Genomic DNA, 16380 nt, shown 5'->3' with positions numbered 1-16380 from the left:
TCATTTGTTTTTTGAAGACAACCTACATAGATAAGATTGTAAGAAATCGCAAGTAACGATCAAATCGTGCTGGCAGGAATCTAGCATGGGTGAAGATCAAGCACGGCGTCCGGAGTTGCAAAACTATCAGATCACTAATTTAGTTTATCATTGGCTCTCTGCTTGAAGAGCAATGATGTTCTTTATTAATTTTACCTTTCACTAAGGTATTATTTAGGCTACTGGAAATACACATTGTGACATAGTCCACCGCTGGGATAATAAAGGCTGAGTGAAGACAACCAGACCACAGATGAAATTCTGGTTAAACTGAATTACTCATGGAATAATGAGGAAAATGTTTGTATTCATTAGCAAAAAAAACTAGCGCTGCATAAAATCATGGGAAAACAAAAAGTAATTTTGTTTAATGTACAGTATCCATTTTCAAATAGCCATAAGGAGGGCTTTACCATCTGGTAAGGCCCATCTCGTTATGTTAAATGGTGGTCTTACCAGTAAAGCCCTTTTCGTCGGGTTCTATTGCTTATATGAGGCAAAAGCAGACATGTCAAGTCTCACGCATTTGCCCGTTATCTCACTCTCACGAAGAGCTTATTAGTTTAGCAGTGCTTCCAATACATTCAAATTTAACACAGAGCCCAAAATGGACCTTGTGTATTAATTTCTGAACTGTACCATTGCCAGGCAGCCATCAAGGGGAAAAAGACGTGATGGCATAATAACTTTGATTTGCCTCTGTACCAGTTTTGGATCTCATGATCTGCTTTTATTTATTTATAAATTCTTTACTCTATATGTGAGAAAAGTGAAACAGCCCCTGAACTTTAAAATTATAAAAATGCAGTTGGTGTTTCACTTATTTTGCTGTTATTTTTTAAACAAGGGCACAATGTAATTACAATAATTGGAAGAAAGACATACATCCATCAATACTATTTTTTTTTTTTTTTTTTGGTTCAGTAAGATTGAATTTTGATACAGTCTCTGTATTTGGTTTAATGGTACAGCTTAGATTAAAACTGTCCTGGTTTTTGTCATTTCAACACACACCTTCAATACTGACACACACCCTCTGGAAAAAGTCTTGCCGTCTTCTGCAGAGAGCAAGTGAATACTTCAGCATGCCACAGTGAGTGTTATTTGCTATTCTAATAACAAGTCAACTTATATTCTTTGTGTGATATGCTAGTTATGTGGTAGTCACATCATAGTGCTTCTGCATCAGCAGTATACTATATTTGGTCTTGCAGCACTGTATAATTATGCTTAATTACACAGTAGTTGTGTAGCTACTATGTAACTACAGTACATACAATAACAAAATTAGAGTGGTAAACACTTTTTTAGAACTTCAATTACACAATACAATTTTGCATTTGCAGTGTAATTACTATGTAAACTGATGTAAATGACAGTGCTATTACAGATACCTCAATGTAAAGGTAATGAGCTGTGGATTGTGGATCATTTATTTTCGCGGATTCTGCCAAAAACAGTACGCCAAGCAAAAAGCTCAATCAAATCTAACTTCGGCAAATGTTCATATTTTTATACTATTTCAAGTATAAATTAAATACATATATCCCTACCTTGTTATGCGATGATGACTTGCAAGCCTGTAATTCCCATCATCACATTGAAAATAGTCCCAGACCAGTCATACTCATTTCTCACTGCAAGTATATTTTTCCACTGACTGCTGATCAGGGATCAGTTCTGCCCTTGTCACCAAATGTCTTTTTCCCTCTTTTTTCTTTCCTTGTTATCTGCTGTGCTTGTTTCAAATACTTACACATGCTCCTTCCCAGATCCATTTTTCCCCACGTAACTTTGCATCAAGCCTAGATGGCAACAGGTAATCCTAGAAACGGTCAATTCTTAGCAACAGCTTCTTCGTCCTGCTGTAGCAGTGCAATGTTGAACACCATATTAATAACAGTATTAATTTGGCAATTTTCTATTGGCCCTGGTAATGAGGAATCGTACTGCAAACTGTTGTAGACTTTTGTGCTTTGTTGCTTTGTCTGTCAAACGTGTTCTAGAGATCACACCAAGATAAAAAATAAAAAAAATAAATAAATAAAACGCAACAACTCTGTGCACAGAAATAGAACCGCTGTGTTTTTATTAAAATATTTTAAAAACTATTTTGTTGCCTATTTGATATGTGTGTCACACACAGTGCATTTAAATCAACATGGGTTTTATTTCACAGGGAGATTCAGGTCAGTCTCTGTAAATGTTTTCCTCATAGCTCTCAGACAGGGTTGTCCACAGGCTCCAGAACTTCAGGACACTAAGGCAGGCTAGGTTTTTTACCTCACCTCTCTAAACTGCAATGTATTCCACATGTCAAGTTAACATTCATTTCACAGCTAACATTTGATTTTCTTTCAATACTTTTGCCTTTGGCTTTTTTAGCTAGTTTAGAACCATTATTTTATTTAAAGTCTAAATTAGGTCTACAAAGAGTAATTTAACAGACTTTTTAAAAATGATGCAAGCACCAGAAGTTTTCATTAACAATAACTTACAACAAAACAGCCACAGAAATCTACACACCCAGACTAAGTACGAAGCTGCCTTTATCTCTACTGAGGGCTGTCAGAATCAATCATGCAAGTCATTGCGTCTTGATTTGTTACTATATTAAAATTAAAGGATGTTGTTATGAGGTCCTGAAAATGCTGCCAGCTTAATGTTGAGACTGCAAACACTTTTTCATTGTGCAGTTCAATTTTATCTTTTGTCAGAAAGACAAACCGTTGCATCACTACTTGAAATACCTTATACTTTGTATAGCAGCTATAAGCTACTGCGTGAAGGTTACATAGGTCAAAAAGACAAAGATAAAAAGTCTGAAGAATATTTTAAAGGCAATCTTTCAGAATAAAGTTCTGCTATTAAATAAAATAAAATGCTTTCACATTTATTCCAGCCTCAGATCTTATTTTCATAATATTTAATCAGAGAAGATGCATGCTGTCTCTTTTAGAAATTAAGGAACTGAAAGCATAAAAAAAAAAAATAATAATAATAATTGTTGGAGACAAACTCAAAGTAACACAAACATTAACTCTTAAGGGTCATGTGAAAGTTTCCTGCCTTGGAACATTAGGGTTTGTTGTAGATACAAATTTGCTTGGGTCCAGTGTAGAACCGCCTTCAGTTAACATATACACTACCTATGCAGTGTATTGTTCTGTACAGTCGAATGTTTTTCAATAAACTGCCATTTCTAATATGTGAGTGTATGAACAGCAAAATGTTACCATTTATTTTTTGGCTATACAGACTCTGCTGTACGCACTGTGGGGAGCAGTTTAACATTGGAAAGTAATTATCAATTTACATTCAAACATAATAAGTCTACTTTGTTTAAGATTGCCTGATCATCAGAAATAGCAAGAGAAACTGTTTGAAATCTGGATGCGAATAGCATCTATTTGTAACAAATGTAAATATTCTAGATACTGCATTGTATAAATAAGTCCATCCAGGCAGTAAATTCAGTCAGACAGTGCCACGATGAAGGGCCAAGCTGTCACAAAGGGTTTGCCAGAGAACAGTTCCAAAAGAATGACATGGGGCACAAGAGTGAAATTTCTGCCAAACTACCAACAAACTCAAGAAATACAAGATGTGTCAACCCAAGTCAGTCTGTGTGACACTTATTTTAAAGCTTGTAAACTTTTATAAAGAAATTTAAAATAAAAATGGAAAAAAGCCAAAAATGCATGCCAGTGGTTGCTTGTTTTCATAATAAACTATATACATTTCACCACCAAGGATGTTTGCTAATGAACAATTAAACAATATCTATAATCTGACATGGAAAAGCAGTACAGCTTCTGCAGCAGCTCATAAACATAACCTGCTGCATTGGCTGCAATCTCTCTAAAGACCCACTTACGGTACATGCCTGGGTTAGTCAGCTTATATATGACTGCTGTAAACAGTTAAACTTCATCTCTTTGTTCTCTGTATAGTTTTATTAAATATGTTTAACATTAGCGCATTTTTATAGAATAGCTTGTTATTTGTATTTGCAGAAAACAAGGACCAAAAATGTCATGCTAAAATGTTAGAGCAGCTTAATGACAGTGAATGGGCTATCAAAAAGCAATGCTTTTGCAGCTCAGCGGTTGTATCTGGAGATCTGTAGAAGATGGCAGCGGACATGGAAGCTACAAAGAGAAGCACTGAAGCATGTAAGAAAGAAGGCAGGGACAGAGACATTGGCTAGGTCTTAGTTATTATCCAATATAACATACAAACAACAGCTCCTCACACCCCATGCAAAAAAAAAAAAATAAATAAATGCATAGCTGATAACAAATATCAACTGTAAGTATGTTTTTCCTATCTATTTAGAACTACTTAGAACACTTTTTTGTGATAGCCTAAAAACAAAATTGGCATTTCGAATACAACCACCTCTGTTGGAACAATATCATACCAGATTTCTGGAAAGTATCTCCATTAAAAAAAAGCTGTGGCAGTTTACACACAGTTACACACGCAGTATGTGAAACTACAATGAGCCATATCGAAGTGAATGGAACGAAACCACAGGAAAATGAAGGACAAACTCCTCTATAAAGGGCTTTTCAAATTGTAACTTTTGTTTGTCAACATCCACATTATATTCACACATTGACACTTTATTTTATTAAGGTATGGGTCTGAAAGACTACAGTTATCTTAACTCTGTGTTTCACATGCTGAAATGGGTATCCAGGATTTCTCACCAATATTATCATTATCTCTGAATGCCTAATGCAGTGGTACCAGATAAAATTCAAGATAAGGTAAAACAAACAGTCTCTGACAGCAATGGAACTCATGTGGACTGAGTCATTGCAAGTCTCCTTGGTTTGTTATTCAATGCTTCAAATTTCAACGGCTGTGTGAGAGATTAAAAAAACAAACAAAAAAAAAAAAACATTCCAACGCTGCAGTACAATTCAGAATATTGGCCTTGACTACCGTATTCCCAATTAGTAACAGGCTGCTGATAGAAGTAGGCCAGAGACAACTGTAAGAATACATTAATATCAGCTGCTGTGCTCTGTGGCATTGCCACCAGCATAAAGAAAAGAACAAAAATCTACATTATAACAAACAGACATATGTCCGTTGTAAACTTGTAGGAAGTCATTGATGCCCTTTTGTGGCGTATGATTAACTTAAATGGATCTGCAGTGAGTCACATAAACACATCTTCCTCTTGGCATGGAAGGTATGTCAAGGGAGGTGGGATTGCCACCTTGGATTGACATGGATGGAACTGTTATATTCGCTGTAGCGTACCAGGTGAACAGAACATGTTTCTTGGAAAGGAAGCTGGAGAAGAGAGTTTTATAGACTTTATTTTGACATTATACTGTAAATCTAATGGAATGCTGGACACTTCAAGACCTTCAATATTATTTTAAGCTGAAATAGTAGAGATGTGACATTGAACTGCAAATTCAGATGTGATTGATTCAGGGATTCATTAAAACCCCAACAGATGGGCTAAAAAAAATGTTTTCCTTCCACTTTTTAAAGATATGATGAAGCAAGGCGAGAGCAAATATTCTCTGCCATAGCACACTTTGCTTCCCTATTCTATACACATTTTAACCCAACAAAAAACTGCAAACTGTCATTAGATTGTCAAGGCTGTTTAACAAACATGTCGCAGCTGCTATTGCTCATAGATGAAATCATTTAAAGTAAGCCTCTGTGAAATGTCCCAGCCTTCTTCCCATAGAAAACTAAGTCAGGTCAAATATAGTTTGCTAATGAGTTTCCTGGATGCTTTTTCTGAGAAATATGTGACCTTTAACATCAAAATCTTCCATTCTACCAACATGTAATAAAGGAAACACAAGGGCCCCATAATATAAACACTGATAACAATGAACAGTTCACATTAAAGAGATATAATAATATGTAAGGTATTAGTATGATCTCTTACCTACACCAGTGTGTATAATCAACGATCTTCTGTGACCAGTTAAAATACTTCAGGTGTTATATACATTTATATAGTATTTTTTTATACAAAATTACTGCAAAGCACTGTACAGTACATAGCAGAAAGAAAGAACAAGCCAGAATACATTTTTATAGCATGTCACACATTGAACTGCCACAGTCAGACCATTTAAATAACAGTATACACATAATACAAAAGCAGCAATTTTAAAGTTACATTAAAACCCACTAAGGTAAGTACTACACTATACAGGATAATACTCCCTTATCCAAGGTATCCAATCTGTTACTAAAAAACTTAAATAGCTTCAGATAATATTTTTTTTTTACCTTTTTACAATGTTTGCAATCGCTCTAAATTATTAATAGTAGTAGTATATATATATATATATATATATTTTTTTTTTTTTTTTTTTTTTTTTAAAACATATGTGTCAAGGTGCTTTGAGTTTTGGAGCTGCTGTTCAGTTGTAGCTGCTGCTATAGACTCACAGTATGCCATGTAGGCTAGATCATCCAAAGTATGTTTATATCAGTAGACGCCAGAGCAATTGGTGTCAAATTCCATTTTCTTAGTAATTCATGGGTTAACAATAGAAACTGATCCATGAAACTAACATTGTTAAAAGTAGATTATTATGATCTGTGTGATAAAGAATAACACAGGCAAAAATATATATTAATCTGCATACATTTTAACAACATTTAAAACAAATAACTAAAAAAGTATACACAAGCTTATTACACTGAGTATAAGAGCACAAAATCCCACACGTGAAAAAGTTTAACTGCTTAACATTTTTCTATGAATTAAACAAGGAGTGTCAGATAGGACTGCTAAAACCAACCTGATCAAATGGCATAGCAGTCTGAATAGGTGCCTTTTGTTGAAGAGCGCACAAGATAGATCCTAAACTGGAGCCAATATTATCTTTAGAAGCAGGCAAATCCTGATAAAAAAAAATATCAAACCAAACTTCTCAGCATCCCAGAGATCCTCCTACAATGCTGGTGTTCAGGCTTTATGACACAAAGAGAATGAAACAGAGCAAAAAACAGAATGGAGCAAGTGATCAGTTTAAATGAATGTTTCCTCCTGGCTCATCTCTACAGAGGCAGTGAAACCCTTTGTTGCACCTTGGCAACTACCAGTCAGTCTAGCAGATCAATAATTAATAATGAACACTTGATAAACAGAATATTTACAAATGAAAACTGTTCATCAAAGCAACCTAGCCCCCCCCCCAAAAGAAAATGTATAATAAAAATGTATTTGTATTTCTCGTATGTGCTATTTCAAGCATGTGACAGCTGGCCCATCACTTACACGTGGGTGCTCAGCTGGGTCTTTCATAATGGTAAAAGAAGTCTGGTAAAGCACCACTGGTTTGAATCTCCCATTAACTGTAGCAGCATTGTGCTTTGAATGTGCAAGATTTTCATTCACAGGCAGCTTGAGCATTAAACACAAAACCAACAGCTGATTAGCACTCCTTTTCAGTTACAGACATAACACTCGAGAACACAAGATATTGAATATTCAGTAGCATATTCATACATCCATTTTCACAGTAGGTTTAGCAAAGCTTGATCAAAGAATTGCTTACCAAATGATCTTCAATGGTAAATGAATAGTCCATGTCACATTAGTATCATTTTCTATTCTGACATACCTATTGCATCAAAGTGGTATTATACAACGGAACATATAGGGAGCAATCTCACTGGCTAATACGTTACCATACCAGCACAGCTTGGAACTTTTAGAAGCACCCGATTCACTTGACAACCATTTTATTGTGGAGTAGGTAGGGGGTGCCATTTTATAATACACTCCAGGGTGTTCAAATGTGGTCCAAAATAAACTATTATTAATATACAGTCTAACAATGCATATTTTCTCTCTAGTTCATTTTTATATCCAAGCAGAATTAACTTGCCTTTCATGCTCACTGGTAAACTGCCTTGAACGCTAATTTAGATTTGACAATCCCTGGAGGAAGAGTGAAACAGAACAAACTGGTAAGAGAGGTTTAAACACCAATTTGTTTTTAATGTGAGAAAGAGATAACCCATAAGTGAGAAATCCACGAGTGGCATGGACCCCGACCAATATAGGTGCATATAGAACACTTTCAACATTATCTCTAAAACATAAACTTTGACATCACTACAAACTGTAGATGTCCTTTTGAAGATGCCATATCGCAAAAAAGGAATGGTAAGCCAACAGTTAAGACTCTCAGATCTGTAAATAAGCATGCCACGTGAATGCATTCATGCAATATTATTGGGACAGAAACTACTCTTTGCAAATCCCAAAAAGCATTCATATTTTAAGTGCCAAGTGATTGTTTATCATTCTTCGTGTTCCAAGGAAAGGACAGATTCTGAGGTTCCCCACTATGAGGATCAAAAAATAAAAATCCCTGGCTCTAAGTTCAGATATATGAGTCTGTCTTGTGTGCAATATCTGTAGCTTGGCCTACTGCTTAATATACATGGAAAAAAAAGACTCTGACATGAAATTTCAACAATTTGTTTGTGAATTATAAAAGCATGTGTAAGAAATACCCATACATTCCCATAAATTACTTAAAACAAAAGATTCTTCTTAAAACTGTTTGTGGGTGGCTTTGAACGGGTCATTGGTTTATCAAGTCCATGGGTCTCTAACCCTGGTCCTGGAGGGATGCATGGTATTTTGTTTCAACCGAGCTCTCAGTCATCAACTGTTTTTGAAGTTAAATCAGTGTCTCTTGTCAGACTTTTCTGAAGGATAGCCTAATCGTTCGTCAGCAGCAACACACTGCATCATTTTTTTTATTACCTGTAATGATGGAAATGCAAGAAATGTATACATAGTTTGCCATCTTGTTTGGGTCATGCTTGCAAGGGAAAAGAAAAGCTTCTTAGTTTAACACTCTGCAGTTGACATCTAAAGTTGTTTGCAACATGTGCAGGAAGGATTTTACCACCCTGTGGAAGGGTGGTGGGTAGTTCACTGACACACGGGAGACAGAAAGGTGTACTTGAAACACTGCACAGGTGCCCAGTTTAATTAATGCAATTTCTTTTGTTTCTCTGTTCAATGGTTTATTTTAGCCTGCAGAGGGTGCAGTTGTCCTTGGCCTGACTACCAGCGATGATAGACAGAACCACGGGAATACCAATGCTGGTAAACAATCAAAGTGCAGGCGCACTTGCAGGTGCTCAAAAGAATAATCAAAAGAAAAAGGGAAAATAAAACACAGTAATAAAACTACAAAATAAAGGTGCTGCACTCGACAGCGTTACCCCGACCGTCACTATACCGTCAGCGTTACTCCCTCAGCCTGCTTCCTATAGGTATATGGGGTCTGCCCAAGGTTTCCCCGCTAGTAACATTTTGTTTATTTTCTTTTCTTTGTTTCTTTCTTTTCTGACCGTTCTTGGTCCTGGAGCGAGTTTCCGCTAGCTCGTGGTTTTGTCTTTCAGGGGCAGAGCTGAGGGAACTGCAGGACGTTACTTTATAGGGCTAGCAATCCCCCCCCCCCCCCCCACACACACACACACACACACACATAAAGCACATTGTACTGTACTTTATACCCCAGGCTTGATCTAGAACTATTATTTTTCAGCAGTGCCTAATTAGACAACAGAATTCTATTAAAGTATTTGTATCTGGTTTCCATACAACATAGTCAAATTACCTAATACATAATATTGATTGGTACAAACTGTAAAAGATTTGACCACAAAAAATAGCAAATATCTAATCAGTATCAAAGTATGTTTAGGCATAGGTTTAAACCCAGAAGTAAACACAAGGTGTGACAGATATTTGTAATGCTCCATAACTAAATATTGACCAACTGTTCAGGCGGACTATTGATGCAACTTCCAATCTAAAGCCATTCATACAAGCACCTTAAAGTAAAGAACTAGCCAGTACAGTACCTCGTTTACCTTAGTACCACAAGATAAGGGTGCAGTGGGTTGAAAAGTGGAACAGTGTTGTTCAACAAGAACAAGTGCTGATTGTGCATGAAGTCTTGGTGTTAACAGTTTTGCCTAAACGTTTGACGGTTATCAACAATATACAGGCCAAATACAGGTCTGAGACAGACTTAATAAAAAATACTTTTTTTATATACACAGCTAGATGCTACACACACAGTCTCACAAAAATACTTAAATACACAATGGCTTTTCAGGACGGTTAGAAACATTCCCAATATGTTTAAACATTTAAGAAATCAAACAAACACCCCATTTCTCAGAAACAGGTTAACTTTGTGTAAAGCATATCTACAGTACTATTGAGGCATCAGTTGGGTTATGTTCAGACCAATCAGCTAATTATTTGGTCCATTAGAATAAATAAATCAATACTTCATTTTCTCACAATTACACTTTTATAAAAACAGTTACCCTAGTACATTTATATTCCTGAATGGCAGAATGTAAAAATAAAAAACAACATGCATACACAAGATGCATAAGCTTATAAATCATATAAAGGAAAAGTGTACTAGGGAACTACTATTAAACATTAGAAAGGTGTTAACTTTATAACTGCTATGTTTTATGCACCTAAGGATATCTGTACACAAGGCATTTTGACAGATCCATAACAGTGAATGATTGATTTCTTATAAGTAATTATTAAGTATGATATGTGCTACAAAGGAGGCAGAAACCAGAAGGCCGGAGAATCTTTAAGGGGTACTCACTAACTCTCTTGATATTTGAAGGCTATAATTATTGTTCTGCATTATATGTATGAGCTCTGCTTTCAAATGAAAGGCAAATAATATTATTTTACAGGTATCCACATTTAAATGTGGAAAAATAAGCACACATTTACCAGCAATACCCACTAAAACTGTTCTGTCTGTTTACTAAAGGAACATAATTGTTATTTTCCAGGGGCCAAATATTATACAGGATGCAACAGCTATACTAGAATTTGCAGCCGCTGCAATTGTGCAGAGCCACATGATAAATGTACAGGCCTAAATTACCTCTAGTATGTAAACGACTGAAGAAGATCAAATAAGCACTGCATTCATTAAACAAAGATGGTCCCGCTGAATGTGATCAAAAGGCCAAGAGGAGGGTTTCAAACTCAATAATATGAAAAATAATAAGAACATAGGAACGTATTCATATAGACGTTAGAGTTGCACAGATTCTTCAATGATTCAGTTGAAGGTCATTGGTGTTGAGTGGATTAAATTTACCAGTCCAAATGAAACTAGTGAAGAAACAGCTACTTGGATTTGTGTGGATTGCCGTTTTCCTCAGAAACTAAGAAAAGCAGTAATCGTCACAAAACCAAGCAGCTGTTTTTTTTTTTTTTTTTTTTTTTAATTTGTTTCCCTTAGCTCAAACACACATGACCCTCACCTGATTTTTGTAGAGAGTATCATAAGTTTGTGCAGCACTAAGAGGTATGATTACTTTCTTAAGTGTTATGTCAACAGTAATTGCGTGTATAGATATCATACTGATTGCAGCACTTGAAGACTAATGACAGTGAAATTGCATACATGTATTTTTTATTAAATCAATGTTCTAGAGTACATCACAACTCATACAATGATTCCCGTTCTGATGAGGTGCTTCTGTTAAACAATGTGCATGTCTTGTATAGTGCTGTTGCATTTTGTAACATGTGTAGGAGTGCTGTGTTAATTTAGTTTGACAGTTAATTTATTAACGTTAAGCTAACCCTAAGTACCAGCCATTACTTTAGCCTCTACCATTGTGATAGAACAAAACACACCCACCAGCTAATTTCATAGTACATAGCGATTTAAGCTTTTTGACCATCTTGTTTTTATTTAGTTTGAGTAATATTAGATTGTCTGTTACTTTATTATATTTTATTAACAGTTTTGCTTTTACTTATTCATTTCATGCACAATGACAAGTAATACTTATGTATTTATTTATTGACCATGCAAGGTTTGAATTGAATCCCAAGATACAGCTATCAAACCATGAAGCTGCATTCACTCACAGTACACAAAAAGACCCAGAAAGAATATGGCCAATGGTATGATTTAATCAAGTTCAGGCAAGTGTTTCTGAAGATGCAAAATAACCTGCATTAGCCTAAACAACCCAGATGCCTGAATTAATGAAAAAAAGAATCATGTAATTCAGTAACTGATAGCAGAGGTATTATGGGTGATGGTGGAATCTGGGAACAGACTTGCAAACATGCAGGGCACAGCAAGAACCATCTGATATGGATAGTTACAAAAAAGTGAAAAATCAAATTGAACCAAACACATTTTACTCATCAAACCTGGCTTAAAGGATTACAGTTGAGTGGGTTAAATGACCAGGTGATATGCACCACATTCTAATGGAAGACAGGGCTCCTGCAATGACTAATTTCAAGAACATGCACAACATAACTGGGATCTTGGTTCAACCTAGAATTATCATATCTTAAATTTTTAATTTGTAATGAAACCCACTTTTTTTTTTTCGCTTCAGAACTGATCAAAGGGCCCCATGATCACCACAACCATGGCTTTGGTTACTTGAATTCCGGAAAAAAATATTTTCAATTCTGACTGAACTATACAAAAACGTTAGTCAACGTGGCAACCCAGATTGCCAAGAATAGACCTCATGAGTCACAGACATGAAAGGGAAGAGCCAAGACTGCCAACCCTTGATCCACAGAATGATGTGGTGGATGTACAAACTGCACAAAATGGTGGCTGTAGAATGTGCACCAATTCAATTTTACAAATACTGGCTGAATATATTTTATATTTTTATATTACAATATGCATTTTTATTTGAATGCATCATCACACAGATACTTCTGAATGTGATTTTTGGATTTGTCTTATCCTGTATGTGTCTTTAGGTTGATTCAGAGTTTCTTGTGTTCTGTCAGAAGATGAGACACACAATGCATACTGTTTTATTAATGCCCAACCCTACAATTGCAATTCAATATTAATATACATTTATCAAGATTAATATAACATTAAAAATTAATATTAATGTCATTAAATAGAACGCCTCAGTAATGTGCATTGATGTCCTTGTAATACAAATTTTAAGTGACGGTGGAGCAAAGTAATTGTACGTTTGTGTTTCATTTTCCATCCAACAAATGCATTTTTAAATCGGTTTATTTTAAAGTGTATAACGCATGTCTGGCAAACCCCGATTGTTTTGTAGATTAACAAAGTTTAATCTAAAGCAGTCATATACATTAAGAACCGTTTTAAAAATGACACACAGCCTTTCAAGACACAAAACCAACATTATTGGTACGAAAACGCCTTTGACCACGGACTCCTATCGCAGCTACTGATGAAAAAAAAAAAAAAAAAAAAAAAAAAAAATTGTCTGACTTCCACACCCTGCGCTCATTGCGCATGTGCCATCTGAAACAAAGGACTGGAACAGTTACTGAACTGGATTCATTCATTCCAAACGCGTAAGTCATGTCCAGTATACTGACACATGATCCGCAGTGTATATTGATGCACACATGCTACACGCTAATTCATTAGGTTTTTTCTGTTAACGGTAATCAATGCCCCCCCCCCCCCCCCACCCCCCCCCCCACCCCCCCCCCCCCCCCCCCCCCCCCCCCCCCCCCCCCCCCCCCCCCCATTAAAAGGTATAATAAATAAATAAATAAATACATACATAAATAAATACCCCCCCCCCCCCCCCCCCCCCCCCCCCCCAATAAATATAAATAAATAAATAAATACATACAAAAATAAATCCGCCGTGTATATTATGCACACTTGTGTGTGTGTGTGTGTATATATATATATATATATATATATATATATATATATATATATATATATATATATATATATATATATATATATATATATATATATATATATACACACACACACACACACACACACACACACACACACACACACACAAATGCAACAAATTACGACAGTTCATATTTAAAAAATAATAATAATTGCGGCTGTCGAACACAAATCACGAAACTAGACAAAAATACTGTTCAAGATTTAAATTAAGTAAACTTCTTCCGTGAGTAGTAAAATATATTTTACTACTTACACGCCGGTAATATTGATGATCAGGCAGGGCAGTTCTTTGCAGTGAATGCAGCCAGACAAATGTGTCTGTATCCAGCCAAGCACACCCCCCAAAAAACAGACAAAAAGGAGGTGGGGTGTATCATTTCTTATTGTTACAGCCACGGTTTACTTTATTTCATTACATTTAAATTCCATCGCTGCTCATACATAAAAAATAAATAAAATAGCAATACTATTTTGTGTTGGGGGTGTGTGAATGGATTCCCACTTGCAGAATGAAAACGTTTTAGCGTTAAAATTACTTATTTCGTGGTCATCTCTGTAAAATGCAAAAAATAAATAAATAAATGTTAAAATAGCAGTAACTGTCGGTGCTAATTTCCTAATTGTATATTGTCTTGATTTTCATCACTTTTATCCACATCGAATGCATCATATTTAACCAGATACAACTGTAACTGGACTGATCATAATTGGAACGTTCTTTGTGCCACTACTAATATAAAAATAATAATTAATCACCATAAAGAAAGCCACGCTGCTGCTGTTCGTGTCCCTTACCGTGCTTTGCAGTGAGGTTGTAAAGGAATTCCTCCTGAAATGTCGGTGGATTCTTTTTTTTTCGGCAGTGGTGTCTCTCTGCTCAGTAGCTGTGTCTATTCGGGTAGTGCTCTGCGTTGCTGTCTCTGCATTTCCCACTCAGTGTCTCACACACTAGCTGGGGGCAGTTCAAATCCTACACACTAGTGTACGACGAGGCTACGACCAGAAGGGCGCTCTAACCCACTGTGGATCTTTGCATATCAGAGTGAAATTCGGTCAAGCCCCTCAGATAACACTATAAAAGTGTACACGAAATGATTCACTAGTGTAATAAATGATGCAAACTTCGATTAACCGATTGCTTTAATATAATATATGATATGATATTCAAGGGATGGTTAGGACGTTTTGGAAAACCTGTGTGAAAATAACCTGTCTGAAGTATAGATGCCCTAATAAATAAGTGCAAGTAACTATACCTTATTTTCTTATTGCATTTAATTTGTATTTTTATAACGTTTTCCTTTGCTGAACTTTTCAATAACTGCTGGTGATTTGCTGACTAAAAGGGAGTTGGCAATTGCAACATACATTTAGTGATTTTTATTTATTTTTTATTTTTTTTTACTGGATGCAAAACTGGTATTTAAAACCCAACCATAATATATTGAATCAAGAAGTATAGTCTCTTGAACCACCATGAAAACCACTGGCAGTTTCAACCGCCAGCCATTGCTGAAAATTCCAATAAAGGATCCTACATCGAATTAAATTAAATAAATAATAACCACATGAAGATAGCTTTAAAAATAAATAAATAAATAAATAAAAAGTGTAGCCTACTACAACTACTAATGTCGGCGTTATTTATAACTGTAAATCTATTTTAGTTGAAAAAAAAAATCTAGTATTAATTAAAATAGACCTAATAGATACCGAAACACATATATAGCTTCTGATACGTATTGTTATATTTGAAAATAAGTATTTCTAAATATGCGCAATTTATTTTCTTAGATTTTTTCAGTAAAAGAAAATAAAACAACCCATAAGCACATCATATTGCATTTAAGATGTTTAAAAAAAATAAAATAAAAAAAAGTCTGCATATTATTGAATAGACTTCAGGCGCCCTCTGTCCCCTAATTTGTGAACTGCAATATATTATTTACCAATAAATGTATTGTACATATTCCCACACCATTCAATTGTTATTGTATTATGAATGTATTAAAATTGAATAGGTTTGCGTGCGAAGCAATTATACTTGCCTGTGTAAATGTGCTATTGTCCAAATAACGTGAGAAGAATGCTGCAGTAGACAAATACAAAGTTGTTAAATGAAGACCCGGGAATGGAAGTTTTATCATTGCCGACCTGATAGATTTTGTTTCTTGCTATTTCAGTTCTCATTTGAGAATAAAGCATTTCAAAAATAATATCAAAGTAACTGCTATTCACAATACACAACAGTCAGAACAACTATCGGTACCTGTACTCTTCAATACGGGCAAATAACAACACGCTCTGCTGCAAGACCTACTAGCTGTGTTTCAGTGTGCAAGAGACTCTACACAGCTGAGAATGTCACCTCGCTGGCAAGGTGCTGAAAATCACGCAAAGGTCATGAAAACGAAGTGACACTTTAGACGCTCTTCTTCGTTATAACCACCGCGTATGTGCCAAGGCTGTCTTGTTTTCAAAACATGTAAACAAATGTACAGCAGTTATTTCCAACTACATGGCGACCAAGTGTTTGTGTCAAATACACTATAAATGTATAGAACAG

At 35.5% G+C, this 16380-nt stretch overlaps 1 protein-coding gene across 2 annotated transcripts in view; it reads right to left on the bottom strand.

The window, feature by feature from the left end:
- Positions 1-14808, bottom strand: part of LOC121312740 (brain acid soluble protein 1 homolog) — a 28094-nt gene extending 13286 nt beyond the window's left edge. Inside the window, exon 1 of one of the 2 annotated variants that reach the window (XM_041244468.1) lies at positions 14610-14808. The gene's annotated coding sequence lies outside the window, so the exon portion shown is untranslated. Of the gene's footprint in view, positions 1-14067; positions 14147-14609 lie in introns of those variants that run through there. The other variant, XM_041244469.1, reaches the window with a different exon arrangement.
- Between the last annotated feature and the right edge of the window lie 1572 nt (positions 14809-16380).

Source organism: Polyodon spathula, chromosome 3 (genome assembly GCF_017654505.1).
Source record: "Polyodon spathula isolate WHYD16114869_AA chromosome 3, ASM1765450v1, whole genome shotgun sequence".
Taxonomy (NCBI): domain Eukaryota; kingdom Metazoa; phylum Chordata; class Actinopteri; order Acipenseriformes; family Polyodontidae; genus Polyodon; species Polyodon spathula.
The sequence above is the reverse complement of the archived record's forward strand: the minus strand, read 5'-3'. Positions and strand labels throughout refer to the sequence as shown.